At 37.5% G+C, this 20,260-nt stretch overlaps 1 non-coding gene across 1 annotated transcript; it reads left to right on the top strand.

The window, feature by feature from the left end:
* Positions 1 to 591: 591 nt before the first annotated feature.
* Positions 592 to 732, top strand: LOC119620531 (U4 spliceosomal RNA). The gene has a single exon (XR_005237014.1). It is a non-coding gene; the product is annotated as a U4 spliceosomal RNA (small nuclear RNA).
* Positions 733 to 20,260: the final 19,528 nt, after the last annotated feature.

Raw genomic sequence — 20,260 nt, 5'->3', positions numbered from 1 at the left:
CTTTCATGGAGTCGTTTCCTATTCAGAGTGAAAATAGGGGGTCGTACACCTAAAAAGAAGCCAAATTTCTCTAAGGCCTTCGTTTTTTTAGGGGGGAATATGGTAGGCATTCTACCTTATAGCATATCCTCCAGCATGTGAACTGAGAGGTTGACTTATCCACAAGGAGAGAAACTTGAGAACTCTTGCTATATTCTAATACTAAGCTTGGCCAAATTGCATTCTGCTCAAGAACGAGTAAACTGAGAAAATTGGATCAAAGCTCATAAAACAGTCTGCAGCCCAAGAGAAGAACATTTCTCTAAGTGTTCAACAGAGCATCTTTCCTGCCAAATAGAATTACTAAATGACAAGGAAAGAAAAACTATTTAAAATACCTGCCTGATGGCCTAATTTGTTTCAGGAAAACATTATTTATAACAATAAATAGGTCAAGATAAGTAGAGACTAGCTTGTGATAAGAAGAAGATGGAAGGAATCAATAATAGAAGCAATAATAGAAAAGACATATTGCAGGAAATTGAATTATTTACACAATATCTGTATTTTAATAAATTAGCACTAGAAGAATAATAAAAATAAGTTAGTTTAAGCTTTGTGCAGTGGCACTATTGTAGCTACTGAGGTTCCTCCAGGGTGCGATTATTGCTAATTAAAAACATTTCCCAATACCCTGGTGTGATGACTTGCATTAGAGTGGGCATAGGCAATTTTTGACAGTCTCTACAGAGACAGAATTTAAAAAAGAAAAAAGAGGATTCATTTTTAACCATAATGTCCAAATATTGCTTTTGATGTATCTTGCACTCTGCCACTTGTCTTCGAGTGACAAGCTTGGGTGCTTGGGACCACAAGGGAAATGCTGTGGTTAGGAAACACTTGATTATTAACCAGGTCACCTGTCTCAAGTCCCTGCTTGAGTTTCTGCTTTGTTGGCAAGAGGGAAATCTCCAGATTTTTTTTTTGGCATTATTCCTGGGAAATCTCGACATAGAGTCCATTCAAATCTGCCAGCTGCTTGCTGTGAACCCTCACCCCTAATCCAGTCCCTCTTAGCTTTGAGGGATCCCACAAAAACCAAGAGAAATAGAAGTTTCCAAAATGAGCCAGTCAAATTAATAATTACCACAAATAATTCCAAAGTGGAGAGAAATGTTTACTTGGGTGAGTCAATGGTCTTCCTCTCTGTCCCACGAAAGAGAAGGTGCCCATACTACGCTGCTGGGATAGGGGAGCCACCAAAGCAAAGAGCCCTGGAGTCTTACTGCCAGTGAATTACACACGTGCAGATCTGTGACCTCTTCTCCTTATGACTGGTGGGGTGGGGTGGGACCCCAGCAGCCCTATTTCAACAGGAAGCAGGTAGGCACCAATCTTCCTGAGAACCATTAGAACATCACCCCCACTGATAATATAGGCAGATTTCCATGGTGGTTTAAGCACTTGAAGGGTAAGTACATATTAAAATGTGCCCCCACAAGATACAGGCCTTTGGAAGTGCTCTGTGTGGATGTACCCTCACTTTCTAACATCAACTCCTAATTATCTCTCCTTTTCCTACTCTGCCTTAGAAGTACCAATTCCCATTTCCTGGAATACTCATCTACATAAGAGATGGAGATTCTGGCCATCTTTTTTTTCCCTGTGCCCTGCAAAGTCTATCATCTTTGGCTTGGAAAGAATGTTATGGCAGACTTTCTTTGGACCATGCTTCTACTGGTTGTCAAATCAGATGGCTCTTGTATCATGAAGTGGAAGAATATAGCACCAGTTCCATTCAATTTCCTCTCCCAGGGATGGCATCAGACACTTTTCCCCTTGATTAGGGCAAACACAGCTTATCAACTTGAATATATTAAGTTTCTTTGGTTTAAAGCAAGTGACACCAATCAGGCTTGGAAGAGAGAGAAACTGGGTAGCTCTAAGTCACCTTTTGGAAAGAAACTTCTAGATTGTCTCACCTAGATACTTTCACAGAATAAATGATTTCTAACCATTTTCCCTCACCGTTGTGTCACCGCTTGGAGGGTTGAAACCACCTTTGCAAAAACTGTAACAGGCAATTATTACAGTGAATGAGATCTGACCTGACTCCATCTTGCTGCTAACCTTCATGCTGTCCTTGTTCATTTCTGGGTGGAGGCCGAACTAACTCTGGGATGAACTTAGTTTATGGTTTAGCTTTGAAACAAAGATGGTAACAGTCCTTTCCCAAAACAAACCCCCTTCCTACCTGGGGACTACACTGCCTTTGCAGGACTAACAAATTAGCCACAAGATTAGAAATACGGTTTAGGAGTCATGCAGCTGGAGGTTGCAAGATTCTAAACCTCCTCAAATTGCTCCTGGGGATAACATCACTATTGTAAACCCTAATACCAGCACTTGAGACATTTTGCAGACCCTGCATTTGATGGATCAGTTGGTATCACCTAAATTGATAAACTGGCCCCACCTCGCCACCCCCAACCCAGGAAATGACTTTGCAAGAGGACAGCTTCAACTCCCTGTGATTTTGTCTCTGCCATGACTAATCAGAACTCCCAACTCACTGACCCCCTACCCACCAAATTATCCTTAAAAACTCGGATCCCCGAATGCTCAGGAAGACTGATTTGAGTAATAATAATACTCGGTTCTCCTGCACAGACAGCTCTGCATGAATTACCCTTTCTCTATTGCAATTCTCTGGTCTTGATAAACCAGCTCTGTCTAGGCAATGGGCAAAACAAACCCATTGGATGGTTATAGGGTCCACACCTAGGGTAAGAAAGAGTGATCAATTGGCTGAACTTGGATCGTGTGGCTACCGTCAATCTAGGCAGCAAGAGAAAGGATATTGTAGAAAGAGCTCTAAGACCACTTTAGTCTTATAGTGGTAGCTCAAGCCTCTTTGAATATAGAATTTTATCAAGCTTCTGCATGATGAAAAGACTTCAGTCTTCATATAGAAAAATGAAGGGCCTTTGGGAAAGAGTAATGGATGCAGTGTAGCCCTAAATTGTTCTGTACAAGAACAACTAATTTTATTCCAAAGAGAGCACAGCTTATGTTCATCTGAAAATTGTGTATTGATTGTATTGCATAATATTGATTCTACTTCTTATAAAACATAACTCTTTTTTATTGTGCTAAAGAAGCTTTCTCCTTCTTCTTGGTTCCTCTTTTATCACAAAGAGCCTCTTTTCGACCCTTTTATTATCATCTCAGATCTCTTGCAAAATTTCTCAGCTCCTAATCCTTTGATGTTCTCACAGGGAGAGAATATAGGAAAAGGACAAGAGTTTCAGTGACCTCCTTTGTCCTCAGAGTGAGGTGATGCTCTGTTTAAGGACTGAACTATTCATGTCAATGGTGTCCTTTTATTGCTTATATGGATGTATGGATTCATTTCTCAACCATCTCAAAGGTTTTCTCTCCTGTGACCTCCAGTAGCCCTCTATCTATACTTGTGGTCTTTCCCACCCATCTTCAGACTACTTTATTCTCTGAATTGTTAATACTTTAGAACCACAGCCAGTCTGATGACAAAGGGCTTTCAAAAAAATGATCCACCTTCCATGAGACCACATATCATGAATTTAAGTATAAAGAGTAAGCATATAATTTATTGCCCAAATCAGAACACTTGTAAAAGTAAAAGGAAACAATAGAAATCACATTATGTCATTGGCTTTAAACTAGGATTTCTCACAAAATGTTGAATTATTTTTGACTTGTGGATATATACCTTACAAGGTTAAGAAAATTTGATATATCTTTCATGAAACCTTAGGTTCTCTCAATTTCTCTTGCACATTGAACCTTGCCATATCTGATTGTATTCCTCTATTTTTAGTTGCTTTCTACTTCTTGAATCTGGTTTAGATATACATATATTTCAAGCTGGTTATTTTTTCAGCTTTATCCCTCTATCCCACACTTCCACATCTGTACTTCCCCATCATTTTAATCCTTCACCTACATGAGGGAAGATGGAAAGGTGCATTGAAATGTACATGAAAAGGCCGGGCGCAGTGGCTTAAGCCTGTAATCCCAGCACTTTGGGAGGCCGAGACGGGTAGATCACAAGGTCAGGAGATCGAGACCATCCTGGCTAACACGGTGAAACACTATCTCTACTAAAAAATACAAAAAAAAAAAAAAAAACAACTAGCCGGGCATGGTGGCAGGCGCCTGCAGTCCCAGCCACTTGGGAGGCTGAGGCAGGAGAATGGCGTGAACCCGGGAGGTGGAGCTTGCAATGAGCCGAGATCGCGCCACTGCACTCCAGCCTGGGCGACTGAGTGAGACTCTGTCTCAAAAAAAAAAAAAAAAAAAAAAAAAAAAGGAAATGTACATGGAAAGACATGGGCTGGGCATGGTGGCTCACACTTGTAATCCATGAACTTTGGTAGGCCACAGTGGGAGAATCATTTGAGGCCAGGAGTTCAAGATCAGCCTGGAAAACAGTGAGACTCTGTCTCTCCAAAAAAATTAAAAATTAGCTCTGTATGTCAATATTCACTTGTAGTCTTAGGTTCTTGAGGTTAGGGGAGTGATGAGGTGGGAGAATCACCTGGGCCCAGGAGTTCAAAGCTGTAGTGAGCTACAATGGCACTATTCACTCCACCTTGGATGACAGAGTGAGACCTAGTCTTAAAAAAAGAGACACAGATGTATTTAACGGTGAATTTGAGTTATTCAACCTCATTGGCCTCAATTTCTTCATTTGTTAAAGGAGATGACAGTAGTTGCTTAGCCCACCTGGCTATTTAAAATAACAACACACTGCAAAAAAATCATAATCATCAGACGGTTCATATTATGGTCACAGCATATCTCATAATGTTTGTTGAACAATTAAAATGTTCCAGGGCAGATATGGTATTTAACCATATGTTAGAGTATAAAACTCACCTACTGATTGGTAGGTAGCCACTGTCCTCTACTTACGTGGCCATCCTTATTCCTTCTCCAGGGACAAGGGGGAAGGGATTCTAGACCTCCTCTCTAGTCCAGCAACAAAAGAAGTAATGCCTGGCACCTTAGCAGATCCCTAGCACCCATTCCAATACTATCTCCAGATTGGTTATTGCCAGACAAATCAGTGCCCCCAAAGTCTTGAATTTTTGGCCTCTTTTTTCCGGGGGCGTGGGATTTTCCAATTTCCTCTTCCTCTTCTCTTAGAGGGTCGGCCTATATCTTGAACGTGCATTTGGCCTGTACTTGAAGAGGCCCACTGGGCACTGTGTAGGGACCCTTCTACCTGCCAAACCACCAGGTAGGCCAATGGGGCTCTTGGATGTGGCCCCCACCCTTGAGGGTCCCTGGACCATGGTAGTAGGTCCGGCACCCAGTAGGCAAACATCTGGTGCCCACCTGGCTCTCTGAGGTTGTGGCTGTCTGCTGCTGGCCAGTACTTCCCCTCTTAAGGCTGTCTGTGGGAACTTCATCCATCATTGGATTTAGTCTGTAGGATCCTGGAGGAGACACCTAGTGAGCTGGTGAGGAGGCCAAATGGAGTCTTTCTCAGACAGGGACAAGGTGCTGCTGGCTCTGCTGACATAGTAGGCATCCCTGAGGCAGGAGTGTCTTCGTCCATTTGTTCTGCTGTAATAAAATACAATCATGAGATGTATAATGTTTTGGTCAACAGTGGACTGCATATATGACTGTAGTCCTATAAGATTATAATGGAACTGAAAAATTCCCATCACATAGCAATGTCATAGCCATCATAATGTCATAGTGCAATTACTTTATGTTTTAAAAAATGAATTCAGTATAGCCTAAGTGTAGAGTGTTTACAAAGTCTACAGTAGTGTGCAGTAATGTCCTAGGCCTTCACCTTTGCTCACCACTCACTCACTGACTCACCCAGAGCAACTTCCAGGCCTGCAAGCTCCATTCGTGGTAAGTGCCCTGTATAGGTGTACTATTTTTTTCTCTTTAATACCTCAGTTTTACTGTATCTTTTCTGTGTTTAGATACACAAATACTTACCACTGTGGTACAGTTGTCTACGGTACTCAGTATAGTAAGGTACCGTCCAGGTTTGTAGCCCAGGAGGAATAGGCTTTGCCATCTAGCCCAGGTGTGTAGTAGGTTACAGCATTTAGGTTTGTGTAAGTGCACTCTGTGATGTTTACACAACAAGGAAATCACCTAACAACCCATTTCTCAGAATGTATCCCCACATTGTCTTTTTTTTTTCAGACAGAGTCTCACTCTGTTGCCCAGGCTGGAGGGCAGTGGTGCGATCTTGGCTCACTACAACCTCTGCCTCCCATGTTCAAGCGGTTCTTCTGCCTCAGGCTCCTGAGTAGCTGCCATGTGCTGCCAGCCTGGCCAATTGTATTTTTGTATTTTTAGTAGAGACGGGGTTTCGCCATGTTGGCCAGGCTTGTCTTGAACTCCTGACCTCAGGTGATCCACCTGCCTTGGCCTCCCAAAGTGCTGGGCTATCCCCACAGGCATGAACCACCGCACCCAGCCATCCCTACGTTGTTAAGTGACATGTGATTGTACCTTAGACAGGTAATTTATGAAGACCACAGTTTTATTTTTCACAGTTCTAGACACTGAGAAGTTCAAGATCGAGGTGTCTGCAGGTGTGGTTGTCTGGGGAGGGCTGCTCTCTGCTTTTGAGATTGTTCCTTGTGGCTGCATGCTATCCCCTTTTTCATCCTCTCCTTAGAGGGATGAATGCTGTGTCCTTTCATGTGGCAGAAGTCAGAGGACAAGAGCGTCAAACACTGTGTGAAGCCCCCTGTAACAGGGCCTTCATCCTGTTTATGAGAAAGGAGTTCTCACGGCCTAATCACCTCAAATAAAGGCTCCCCTTCTTAATACTATCACATTGGCCATTAAGTGTCAGCCATTTTGGAGGGAACACATTGAAACCATAGTGAGGAGGGAGGACAGGGGTAAGTGTGGCCTGTGGGACAACTTAGGGCTGAAAAATACCCAGGATGTGGGGAGCCTTTCCACCATCTTTTGAAGTGTGATTCCATTCCGTGGCACAAGTCCTTTAAAACACACTGAATGCCTGCTTATACCAACATTCAATGCTGATGCTATTAGTAAGTTATCAATAGTAAATTATCAAATATATCATTCCCATACAAATTTCTGTGTTATATAAAGCGAAGTAATTTGTGAGGTCATTTCCAATAGTAAGCATTATCAGCTCATAAAGCAACCCTTTAGCCCTTTAACTTAGTGTTTAAAGAAACTGATTTTTATGCAACAGAGGAGTTATTAATAAGATTTTAACATACCTGTTATGGTTAGAGCAGTCTCTGGAATATCTCAAGGATGTTAGCATAATTGAAGCGCTGATTTTTTTTTCATGTCCCTAATTTATTCTTTAGGGAAAACAGGGACTTCGGAACGTCAGGGTAGGTATTCTACTAAAAGCATGATTATTGATCACTGTCGCTGAAAATGCACTGTGTTATTAGTAGAAATGCACCTGATTGTGATCTGTTTCTAGTGTTTTCACAACTACTCACTAGTTAGTAACTAGTAAAGTGTATGACTAGAAAGCAGTGATACTAATATCTTCTCTGCCAGTAAAAAATATTAGAATCTCTCTAAACCCTTTTAGTTCCAACATGTATGATTAGATCACATTGTTGTAACTGGAAAGAAAGTTTTAAATACTAGTGAAGTTTTGACTTAAACTTCTCTACCTGGTATTGCTTTTGGTCAACAAGGTGTATAGCAGGCTGTTATCTCTGAGACAGATGAAACAATCACCAGTATAATATGAACTCTAAAAGAAAGAAAATGAATATATTCACCAAAGAAATGTTATCTGAATTTTAAAAATTTTCTTTATGTTGAAAAATTTTTGACACAGCTGAGAACCAAAGTCACTGTGACTTATTTTACACAGAACCATTGCAGTGCTAAAACTTATTATTCCCATAAATTAAATGGCAATGTGTTGTCTGTTAGGTTAAATATTATGTGCACTTGCATTGTGACTATTCTATGTGATTTTCCTTGCGGCAAATAAACGTAATAGTCACATACTTGCTTATAAATTTTTCTTACTACTACTAATAAGAATTTGGATGTCCAATTGTGAGTGAATTAACATATATATATATATTCATTCATTGGTTATTTTTAACATATATCACACTCTGAATTAACCACTATAAAATACTTTACCACATAAAATGCAGTACTTACAAAAAGGTAGTACAAGTTGACATGTGCTACCTTCGTCAGTCCAAATTTCAAATGACTGGATATCTACATGCAAAGTAATGAATTTGAACCCTTACTTATATCATTTTCAGAAATTGAGATTGGCTTACAGATCTAAATAATAGAGATAAACCTCTTAGAAGAAAACAAATAGGAATAAATCACCGTAACCTTGGATTTAGCAATGGTTTCTTGGGTATGACACCAAAAACATAAGCAACAAAAGAAAAAAAATAGACAAATTGGACTCAGAGTATGAAAGTTTTGCATCAAAGGACACTACCAAGGAAGTAAAAAAGAACTGGAGAAAATCTTTGCAAGTCGTTTAGCTGATAAGGACCTAGTATTCAGACCACATAAAGAGTTCCTAGAACTCAATAGCAAAGAGAAAATCAAATGCAATAATGGGCCAAGGATCTGAGTACACATTTTCCCAAAGAATATTTACAAATGACCAGGAAACCCATGAAAATACGCTCAACATCATTAGTCATTAGGGAAATACAAATCAAAACCACAATGAGCTACCTTTTCATACCCACAAGGATGGCTATAATCAGAAAAGGAAAATAAGCATTGGTGAGGACACGGAGTGACTAGAACCCTTGACCATTTCTGGCAGGACTGTAAAATGTGCAGCCACTGTGGGAAACAGTGTGTTGGTTCCTCAAAAAGCTAAACATAGAGTTACTATATAACCCAGCAATTCCCCTTCTGGGAATATACCTAAAAGATTGAAAACAGGAGCTCAAAAAAATAACTTGTACATGAATGTTCATAGCAATATTGTTCATAATGGCCAAAAGGTGAAAACCATACAGATATTCATCAACTGATTAAGAGGTAAACAAAATGTGGTCTATCCATAGAATGAAATATTCTTCAGCCATAAAGGAATGAAGTACTGATATACATTACGGCATGAATGGGCTTTGATAGTAATAAACTAAATGAAAAAAGCCAGACACAAAAAGCCATATATTGTATGTTTCTATTTACGTGAAATATCCAGAACAGGCAAATTCATAATGATATAAAGTAGATTACTGATTGCCAGGGGCTGAGTGTGAGGCTGGAGGGATTGGTGAGTGATTGCTTAATGGGTATAAAGTTTCCTTTTGGAGTGATAAAAATGTTCTGGAAATTAAATAGTGATGGTTACAAAACACTGTGAATATATTGTGTGCCACTGAATTATGTAAACTTTAAGATGATTAAAACAGTGATTTTATGTTTTGTGAATTTCATCGCAAAAAAAAAAAAGAAGAAATGAAAGGACTGTTTTAAAAAATAAAGTCTATTTTAAAAGGTTAAACTGGTCAAGTTAAAAGTTTGCAATTTGAGTTGCAGCTTTAAGCGACCTATGACTTGATTTTTGTGAAAAATTTATCCACAAGTCTCATCTATCCAATTTCTTTTTATTTGGTGTTGTGGTAATCCAGATTTAAATGAATTGAGAAAAGATTATGGAATCCATTGACCGGTAGTGGTATATGAAAAAGTAATTTAATCTTCATATAATTGAATCAAGGAGGCTCAGATATGATGTTTCGCTTAGTGAAAATCCCCTCTCGCTAAATTATAAATAGTCAGAATTTCCACTGTATTTTCTTGTGAACTTCCTGAAAAGCTTTTAGAAGCTATATAATGGTGGTAGTGGTGATGGTGTTGGTGGTGTGTGTATTTTATATTTTTTTAGAAGAATTTTCCCAGGTCTATGTAAGACACCTGAAATTTAACTTTACCATAGAATTTTCAGATCATTACTGGAATAATGATGCTACTTCCCATGTTGTTTAAATTATGGAAATGATTACATTGCCTTAAATATAATTCTAATATTTATTTTACCTCATTTATTCTTTGATTAGTCCATTCTCATGCTGCTAATAAAGACATACCCAAGACTGAGTAATTTATAAAGGAAAGAGGTTTAGTTTACTCACAGTTCCGCAGGGCTGGGGAGGCCTCAGAAAACTTACAATTATGGGGGAAGGGGAAGCAAACATGTCCTTCTTTGTAGGGCAGCAGTGAGGAGAAGTGCTGGGCAAAAGGGGGAAAAAACCCCTTATAAGATGATCAGATCACATGAGAACTCACTATCATGAGAACAGCATAAGGGTAACTGCCCCCATGATTAAATTATCTCCCACCAGGTCCCTCCCATGACATATGGGGATTATGGGAACTATAATTCAAGATGAGATTTGGGTGGGGACACAGTCAAACCATATCAGTTAGGTAATAGGACACATTATACAAATACAAGAGTTGTGAGAAGCCTTACTCCAGAGGACATTCTCCCTCCTGCCACGAGCTCTCATTCATTCAGTTCTCTTCCCCAGATTCTTGAGGACCCTTCTGGAGATCTCAGTGCACGTCCAATAAAATAAGTATGTTTTACACAAATGACATCTATTACGTAACAACCTTCTGAACTTTAAACAAATTTAATATATGTTTTTGTAGGTTGTTACATACCTGCTTTTATAGATCTCACTAAAAAGGGGAAGGAATGGCAGTGTTGTGCTTGAATATTTGTTAAATCTCAAAACATTTAATTTGACTTCAAATATAACTTTTGCTCCTGAATTGTTAAGAACAAAGGTCATTATGCTCTCCCTGTAATGCTGTCTAACATTTTGGCCCTTTTGTTCTGAAACATTTGTGTTTCTGAATAATTTTTGTGTGATTGTAGTTTGAGATTCAGGCTTTGTCTATATAAAGTCAAAATAAGCACTCAGTTAACAAATGCTCTTTTTTCTGTGATGCTAGCTCGGCAGCCCTACCTTTTATTTTAAATGATGGACTTTTATTGCCATTGTGTAGCCCTGACCTTATATATTTGTTCAAACACTTTTCCCAAGTTTTCATCCTCCTAAGTAGACTCTATTGTGCCCTAAACTAATACTCATTTTTGAAAATTTTCATTGTAAGTGACATTATTGCTAAAAGAGTCTTCCTTTTACTTGGATCCAAATGTTTAATTTTAAGAATATTAGTCAGTAGCCAAAAACCTGTGAAACAGAAAAGTGGCAAAATAACGTGAGCCATTTTTCTCTGAAGAAATTATGCTGAAAGTCAAAGATGACTTAATTTCTTCATAAGGTTCCTAACACACTCTGTAGTTTTATTCACATGTATAAAAAACAAAGGACCAGAATTATACTTTCTAAGAAAAACCTGACAAAATAACAAAATGCATATTAGTATAATAAATTGATATAAATTAGTATTCAAGAGATTGCACTTCTTCAAAGTATAAATTGACTCCCACAAATAAGAGCCAAAGAGTTGTCTTGAGGCTTTTTTGTTGATTTACATATTAATCTTCCAGTAACTGAATACAATTTAATTTAGCATCATTTCATTTAAAAACATATGCAAAATGGCATACTTCATAACTAAATGATTATTTTAAAATGTTTTATTCCAGTCGATATAATTCTATGACATTCTTTTGAATGTAGGGAAATCATTTAGTCTTCAAAATGCACCAACTTTCTAACATCATAGTTTAGTTTTTCCTATTTGTTATAGTTATTGCTACTGTGCAGAGTAATGAAAATAGAAACAAAAATGAAAGACATAACTTTAAACAATAGTAATAGTTAACTTTTATTGAGCATTTGTTATGTGCACACTACTGTTCTAAGTGTTTCACAGGAAATGGCTCTTTTGATTCTTATAATTGCTTTGCTAAAGTCACCATAATACAGCATAAATGAGTGGCTTAAACAACAAAAATTTATTGTCTCACAGGCCTGGAAGATCAAAGTCCAAGGTCAAAGTGTCAGCAGGGCTGGTTCCTATGGAGAGGTGTGAGGAACAATCTGTTCCAGACCTCTCCCTCACGTCTGGTGGTTTGCTGGAACCTTTAGAATTCCTTGACTTGTAGAAACCTCTTCCTGATCCCTCCTGCCATCTTTATCTGGAATTCTCCCTGTGCACATGTCTGTATCTTAATTTCCTTCTTTATAGGAACACCAATCATATTAACATTAGGGCCCACCCTACTCCAGTATGACCTCATCTTGTTACATCTATACAACTCTTTTTCTAAATAAGGTAAATTCTGAGGTACTGGGCATTAGGATTTTGGCACATGAATATTGGGCAGATACAACTCCATACATAATAATTGTTAAAGTAAATTAAAATGGAGCTCAGTTCTGAAGACTCTTGAGCCCACAAAGCCAGTTAGGTAGGCCTCATAAGTGACCTTAACCTTTCTCAATTTGCAAATGTTAGCAAAACTTAAGCTACTTCTCATAAGTGCCTATGTAAAAGAAAAATAAAACTTAAGGATAACCAATCAAAAGTTACCAGCTAGCTCATATAAATAGGAATTTTCCAGCAGGGTAGACTAAATAAGGCAACCATGTGACTATAACCAATCCAATATTTTCTTTGCTTTACATCCATGTTCATCCAATAAAAGTCTTCCCCTTGTGTTCCTTTGCAGAGTCCACAACCAAGTTTGGTTTAGTGCTTCCTGATTCGTGAGTCACTGTTTGCTCAAACAAACTAAAATTGATTGTGCCTCAGTGTGCCTTTTAACACAATAGTCAACCCAACTCTATAAGACAGTGTCTTAGTCTTTTTGGGTTGCCATAAAAAACCATAAACTGGGTGGGTGGCTTATAAACAACAGAAATTTATTTTTCATAGTTATGAATGCTGAAAGTGCAAGATCAAGGAAGATTAGGTGTCTGGTAAGGGTTCACTTTCTGGTTCATAGATGGCACCTTCTTGCTGTGTCCTCACATACTGGAGGGAGCAAGGAAGCTCTCTAGGGTCACTTTTATAAGGGCACTGGTAGATTAAATAAGGTAGCCATGTGATTATAACCAATCGAATTGGTTACAGTCTGTCACTTCCCAACACTCACTATCCCCCACCAATACTATCACGCTGGGGGTTGGGATTTCAGCATGTGAATTTTTTTTGGTGGGGGAGGTGTACAAACATTCAGGCTAAAGCAGGGAGGTATATTTGTTATCTCCAATAATTAGATGGGAAAACTAAGGTAGAGAGAGGCTCAGTCACTTGCCCAAGCTAGAGGAAAAAGCAACAGTGCTGGAATTTGAATACAGGCAGCCTAGCTTCAGAGCCTACAGTGTCTCTATTTTATTATTCTTTTAAAATGCTTCAGGATTTATTTTAATATTTCATACTTCTGTATTACTGCTCAAATGAGTTTATTCTATCTAAGATCAATTTTCCACTTGATCACTGGATTTTTTTTTTTTTTTTTTTTTTACCTCGAAGTCTTTTGGAGTTTACTTTTTACCACTAACTGCATGTTCCTCTTAATGCTATCAAAAATTCATGGCAGTCTTGGTTTGCTTATGATCTTGGTAACAATTTATGGCTTTATTTTAGAAGCCTAATTGACTAACATCTAAAATATCAAATCAAGTTGATCTAAATTGAATCAAATGTATGAAGTTGCATCAAACCAGTACTCTGGGTCACATCCTACTTGTGCTGTTCTTGAAGACGTTTTGAAAAGAAACAAAGAGCAAACACCATACATCTTCTGCTCCTCTACTGAATATGTGAATGGGAATTCACATTATTCTTCCAAGAAGGCAAAAGCTGCTGAGACACACTCAACAAACAGGCAGGCCTTTGTGCATGCTGTAGAAATAGACTGCCTTACTCACGCGAGTTTCCATTTAAAAACTGTCAGGGGGCCGGGCGCGGTGGCTCAAGCCTGTAATCCCAGCACTTTGGGAGGCCGAGACGGGTGGATCACGAGGTCAGGAGATCGAGAGCATCCTGGCTAACACGGTGAAACCCCGTCTCTACTAAAAAATACAAAAAACTAGCCGGGCGAGGTGGCAGGCCCCTGTAGTCCCAGCTACTCCGGAGGCTGAGGCAGGAGAATGGCGTAAACCCGGGAGGCGGAGCTTGCAGTGAGCTGAGATCCGGCCACTGCACCCCAGCCTGGGTAACAGAGGGAGACTCTGTCTCAAAAAAAAAATAAAAAAAATAAAAAAAAAATAAAAACTGTCAGGGGATTGGATGGTAGAATTGGCAGTTGGTCAAAGGATACAAAATTTCCATTAAGGAGAAAGAATTAAAGAGACCTATTGTTCCACTATTGTGACTATAGTTAATAACAATGTATTGTATGCTTGGAAATCGCTAAGAGAGGAGACTGTAAGAGTTCTCATACACAAAAAACAAAACAAAACAAAAAACCCCAAATGCCCCAAACCTGTCAAAAGTACAGAGGGGAAGTAATTGATGGAGTTGCTGTTTCAGACACCAGCAGAGTATACTAGATAATGAACAGTGGTTTTGTCAGGAAAGGAGGCTACCCCTGCATCCCAAGTTAGAGCTACTGGATACAACCTCCACATTCCAACCTGCAGAAAGCGGGATGGGAAGGGGTTAACACAACCTGGAAGTTGCACAGGTTCCTTTTGCTCATATCTCGTTAGCAAAATCTCTGTCATATGGCTACACCTAGTCGCAAGAGAAGGCAAGAGAATGCTAAGCCGAAAATTTTATTAATAGGCAAGAAGAGAACATGAATATTGACGGGTGAATAGCAACGTCTACTATAAATATGGTCAAAATAGGCCGTGTGGCGATTCAATTTGACAATAAAGGAGTGCTCTACTTTGAATGGAAAGCAACAGATTCAATCTGTCATTTGTAATGAAACATAGTAAACCTTTCAAGTATACAAAACATTTTTAAAAATTATATAATAAATCTAAGTGCCCATTACTCATCTTTAAGAATTATTAGTTCTGACATAAGTTCATCTTTCCCCCACTCGAATATCAGCCCCTTCTCTCCATTGTTTTGGAGCAAGTTCCTGGCATTGTATAATTTTATCCATAAGTAGATAAGTATATATTTCCATAAGACTGGTATATTTTTAAAAACACCATCACAATACTATTGTCATATTTCTAAAATATTAAAGATAATACTTTAATATAATCAAGTATCTATTCAGTGGTCAAATTTCCCTGATTTATTTCATAAATGTTTTCTTATTTTTATAGTTATTTGTTCAAATTAGGATCTCACTTAAGTGTGCAATTTGGTGGACATAGCTTACCTTTTAATCTGTAAATTGTGCTTTCTTTTCTCTCAATTTCTTTTGTTGAAAAATGTTATTTGATGTAGAATGTCTTATATTCTGGACTTTTCTGATAGCATTCCTGCAGTGTTTCTCAAGGTATTTCTCCCTCCCTTGTTTCCATAGATTAGTAGTGTATAATATCTAGTTGTTTCTTCATGCATTATTAGCAGTCATTGACAATCATTACCTAGATCCATTAGCATTCGATATTGCACAGGACTAATACTCTATTTTTTTTTAAAACTAGAGACAGGGTCTCACTGTGTCACTCAGGTTAAAGTGCAATGATGTGATCACGGTTCACTGCATCCTTGACCTCTTGGGCTGAAATGATAGTTATATCTCTACCTTCCAAGTAGCTGGTCCTACAGCCGTATGCCACCATGCCTGGTTAATTTTTTTACTTTTTATAGGGTCAGGGTTTTACTATGTTGCACAGGTTGGTTTCAAACTCCTGAACTCAAGTGATGGTCCTGCCTCGGCCTCCCAAAGTGTTGGGATTATAGGCGTGAGCCACGGTGCCTGGCTTGATAACCTAATTCTATCACTCTTCATTTGTTAGCCACAGTGCTTCTATAAAAATACTTCTTTATGTGTTTATATACTCTATATTTGAAATTTATTTAAAAAAAATATATATTGTATATATTTAAATAAATACAAATATACATAATTTGTATAAATGTATAAATATAAATATATTTATATATTTAAATACATTTTAATTTTATATATTTAAGTATATTAATCTTTTGATTACTCCAAATTATATTCTATATAGAAAAGGGAAAAATTCTTAATTTTCCTTATTTGCCAGCTCAGAAAATAATCAGTTGGTTTCCTAATATTTTCCAGAGGTAACCAATGAGTTTTGTTTTTCTTTTGGAGTATTATGAACATAGACGTAAATATATTTGATATTTTTAAGTCCATTGTAGATATGCTTATAGATACCCAAATTTTAAACTTTTGCCAGTGAGAGTCTCTCATAGATTACTTCAGAGTCCTATAGAGACCTTCATAATATTCAATAGCATCTTGACTTTTTGATATGACAAAATGTTTCAGGCTTATCTTGTACATTTCTGTTCTCCATTTTAAAAGAGATGAATGAATAGGATCAAACTTTCGTGTTACTTACTATAATGCTCCACACATTTCTTATTAAATATCTCATAATGTATTTTTTCTAGAACGTTATTTTAGTATTTGCATAGTAGCCCCATTGTATAATTTATTTAAATAAGTCTATTGTTTATTTCCAGTTCAGAATTATAAATAACACTGAGTGAATACCCATGTGTTAAATATTTGCATATATCAGTACTGATATGATTGCTAAGGCAAACAGTATGAACAGCTTAAAGGTTTTTGATACATATTGCCAAATTATTTTCCAGAATACTTGTGTTAATTTGCATTTCAATCATCATTAAAAATCTTTGAAAAAATTAAATGTTTGCATATCATTTTATTACAGCATGTGGATAATTTTCATTTAAAAATTCTGGCCAATGCAATAAACACAAATTTTATTCCTTTTATTACTAATCAGATGAAATGTTTTCATTATCTTTTGAATATTCAATTTATTCTTTTGTGTATTGTCAATTTATACCTCTCTAGGGTTTTTTGTACTAGGTTTTTTATTTTAATAGTTATTTAAGAGTCCTAAATTTATTAACTCTTGGTCCGTTTTATGGTTCGCTAACATTTTTTCCAGTTTTTAAGTTGATTTTTAATTTTACTTTTTATAATTTTGACATCCAGTAGTTTTAAATGTTCATATATTTGTCAATTTTTATCTTTATTGTATTTGTCTTTTGTTTGAAACTTAAAAAGATCTCAATCCAGCATAATTCCTGATAATTCTTAAACGACTGTCTTCAAAGTAATACACTTTCAGTGACATTTACCTTCCATTGTCAATGCTTGAAGGCAGCTGTACAAATTTTTCTTTATACTCGATATATTCTTCAACTCAGGATAATAATCACTCAGGGATGTATAACTCAGATATTTTATGGACAGTTCTAAACAAACTTTCCTTCAAGGCCTGACAAATTACACAGAATACCAGTTTCTCTTAATATTTTCTATTGGAATATTTCAAAAGCAAAGGAAAGTGATTGTATGCATCCAGCATAAGTGTCAGCAGGGCCTTAGCCAAGTATAACAAGCAAAATGATTCTTTCAATTTTTATTTTACAGCATAAACCCTTATGAAAAGTTTACCTTTCACTTCCAAAGACATCTGTTTGTCTTTTAATTAAAAGTCAGGTTTATTGAGGTATAATTTATACAGAGAATAAATTATCCTTTTTAGTTGTATAGTTTCATGAAGTTTGACTAATGTATATAGTCATACACCATCACCATAATCCAGACATAGAATATTTTTTATCATCCCTGGAAGTTCCTTTACACCCTTTTTTAACGGTAACCTATCCTTACCTCCAGCCCTCGGCAGCCAATGGTCTGATTTCTCTCTCTCTGGCTTTGCCTTGGTCTGAATGTCACACAGGGACACAAAGAGGGGAGCAACAGACACTGGGGCCTACTTGAGGGTGGAAGGTGGGAGGAGGGAGAGGATCAGAAAAAATAGCTATTGGGTACTAGGCTTTGTACCTAAGTACTAATAATCTGTACAACAAGCCCCGTGACATGAGTTTATCTATATAACAAAACTGCACATGTACTTCTGAACATAAAAGTTTAAAAAAAATTAAAAAATTAAAAAGAATAAAATTGTTACTCATTTAAAAAAATGAAATCCTATGGTATGTAGCTTTTCATCCAGCTTTTCCCCCCTTAGCATAAACAGTTTTGAGATTCATCAGCGCTGTTGCGTGTTATCAGTTGCTTGTTCATTTTTATTGCTGAGTAGCACTCCATTACATAGCTGGTATATCTGTTCCCCATTGACATTTGACTTGTTTCCTATTTGTAGCTATTATAAACAAAAATACTCAGCATTTGTGTATAGGTCTATGACTGCACATACATTTTCATGTGTCTTGGCTAAATGGTAGGGCTAAGATTGTGATTAGTATGATAATAGTGTGTTTAACTTTATACAAAATTGCCAACATATTTTCCAAGTTCCTTCACCATTTTTCATTTCTGTGAGCAGTGTGTGAAAGTTTTATTTGTTCCATATTCTTGTCTGTCAGATGTAAAAGTTTTAGCCATTCCAATAGGTGTGTAGTACCATCTCATTGTGGTTTTAATTTGCACTTTCCCAATAACTAATGATATTGAACATCCTTTTTTGTGTTTATATGTCATCTGTATCTGTTCTTTGTTTAAATATTCTGTCTATTTCCTTTTGGTTGTTTGTTTCCTTATTAATAACTTCTGAGGTTTTTTATACATTTAGATATAAGTTCTTTATTATATGTATGTTTTGCAAATATTTTATCACATTCTGTGGCTTATATTTCTTTTTTTTAAAAATTTATTTATTATTATTATACTTTAAGTTGTAGGGTACATGTGCACAACGTGCAGGTTTGCTACCTATGTATACTTGTGCCATGTTGGTGTGCTGCACCCATCAACTCGTCATTTACATCAGGTATAACTCCCAATGCAATCCCTCCCCCCTCCCCCCTCCCCATGATAGGCCCCGGTGTGTGATGTTCCCCTTCCCGAGTCCAAGTGATCTCATGGTTCAGTTCCCACCTATGAGTGAGAACATGCGGCGTTTGGTTTTCTGTTCTTGTGATAGTTTGCTAAGAATGATGGTTTCCAGCTGCATCCATGTCCCTACAAAGGACACAAACTCATCCTTTTTTATGGCTGCATAGTATTCCATGGTGTATATGTGTGTGGCTTGTATTTCTATTTCCACAATCGTATCGTTCGAAGTGCGAGAGTTGTAAATTTTTTTCAATATACTTCTGATTTTGGAGAACATTCGGATTTACAGAAAAGTTACAGGGAGTTCCTCACCCAGTTTTTACCTGTTGTTAGGACTGTATATTGTCAAGGAACATTTGTTAAACTAGGCAGTCAACGCTGGTACATTATTAACTAAAGTTCAGGCTTTATTTGGAGTACCTCAATAACTTCATTTAACATTTGTTGTTTACACAATACACTGGTAACAAAGACTCTCAGAACTTACTTGTCTGAAAATGCTTTATTTTACCCTTTAATTTGGAAATTTATTTTCTCTCTCCGTATAAAATTGTTGGTTACCTATTTCTTTCAGATACTGTTCCATTGTCTTCTAGCTGGCAAAGTTTCTAAAAATAAGTTTCTGATAATTCTTCTATTTGTTCCTTTAGGTGATGAAACCTTTTTTCCCTCTATTTTTTCAGGCTGTATCTGAAAAGAATTTCTCTTTATCGTGCCAGTAGCGGCAGGACCTGCTGCTAGGGAGGTTTCAGCATCTCCAATTCTGCAGATGCCCCAGATTGTGGGGTTGGTCAGTGTCTTGATAAATGAGATAAAGGGCTGGGGCTGGCAATATTAATCTGTTTACTTCTGTTTTAGAAAAGTGAAGAGCGGCTCTGGGATTGTTCGGATGTGGATAATAAATAATTTGTTTCCTGTATTGTTTTTGTCAGTTCTCTAGGTTTCACTTTTAATCTGAGAAAATTTTGTCTTATGAGGATTGCTAATGAATCTAAGTGCGGCCGGGCGCAGTGGGTCACGCCTGTAATCCCAGCACTTTGGGAGGCTGAGGCGGGAGGATCACGAGGTCAGGAGATGGAGACCATCCTGGCTAACACGGTGAAACCCTGTCTCTACTAAAAGTACAGAAAATTAGCTGGGCATTGTGGCAGGTGCCTGTAGTCCCAGCTACTTGGGAGGCTGAGGCAGGAGAATGGCATGAACCTAGGAGGCGGAGCTTGCAGTGAGCCGAGATCGCGCCACTGAACTCCAGCCTGGGCTACAGAGCGAGACTGTCTCAAAAAAATAAAAAATATAAAAAAAAAGAAG

This window comes from Chlorocebus sabaeus, chromosome 18 (assembly GCF_047675955.1).
Source record: "Chlorocebus sabaeus isolate Y175 chromosome 18, mChlSab1.0.hap1, whole genome shotgun sequence".
Classification (NCBI taxonomy): domain Eukaryota; kingdom Metazoa; phylum Chordata; class Mammalia; order Primates; family Cercopithecidae; genus Chlorocebus; species Chlorocebus sabaeus.
Note: the sequence above shows the minus strand (reverse complement) of the source record. Positions and strands in the feature narration are given on the sequence as shown.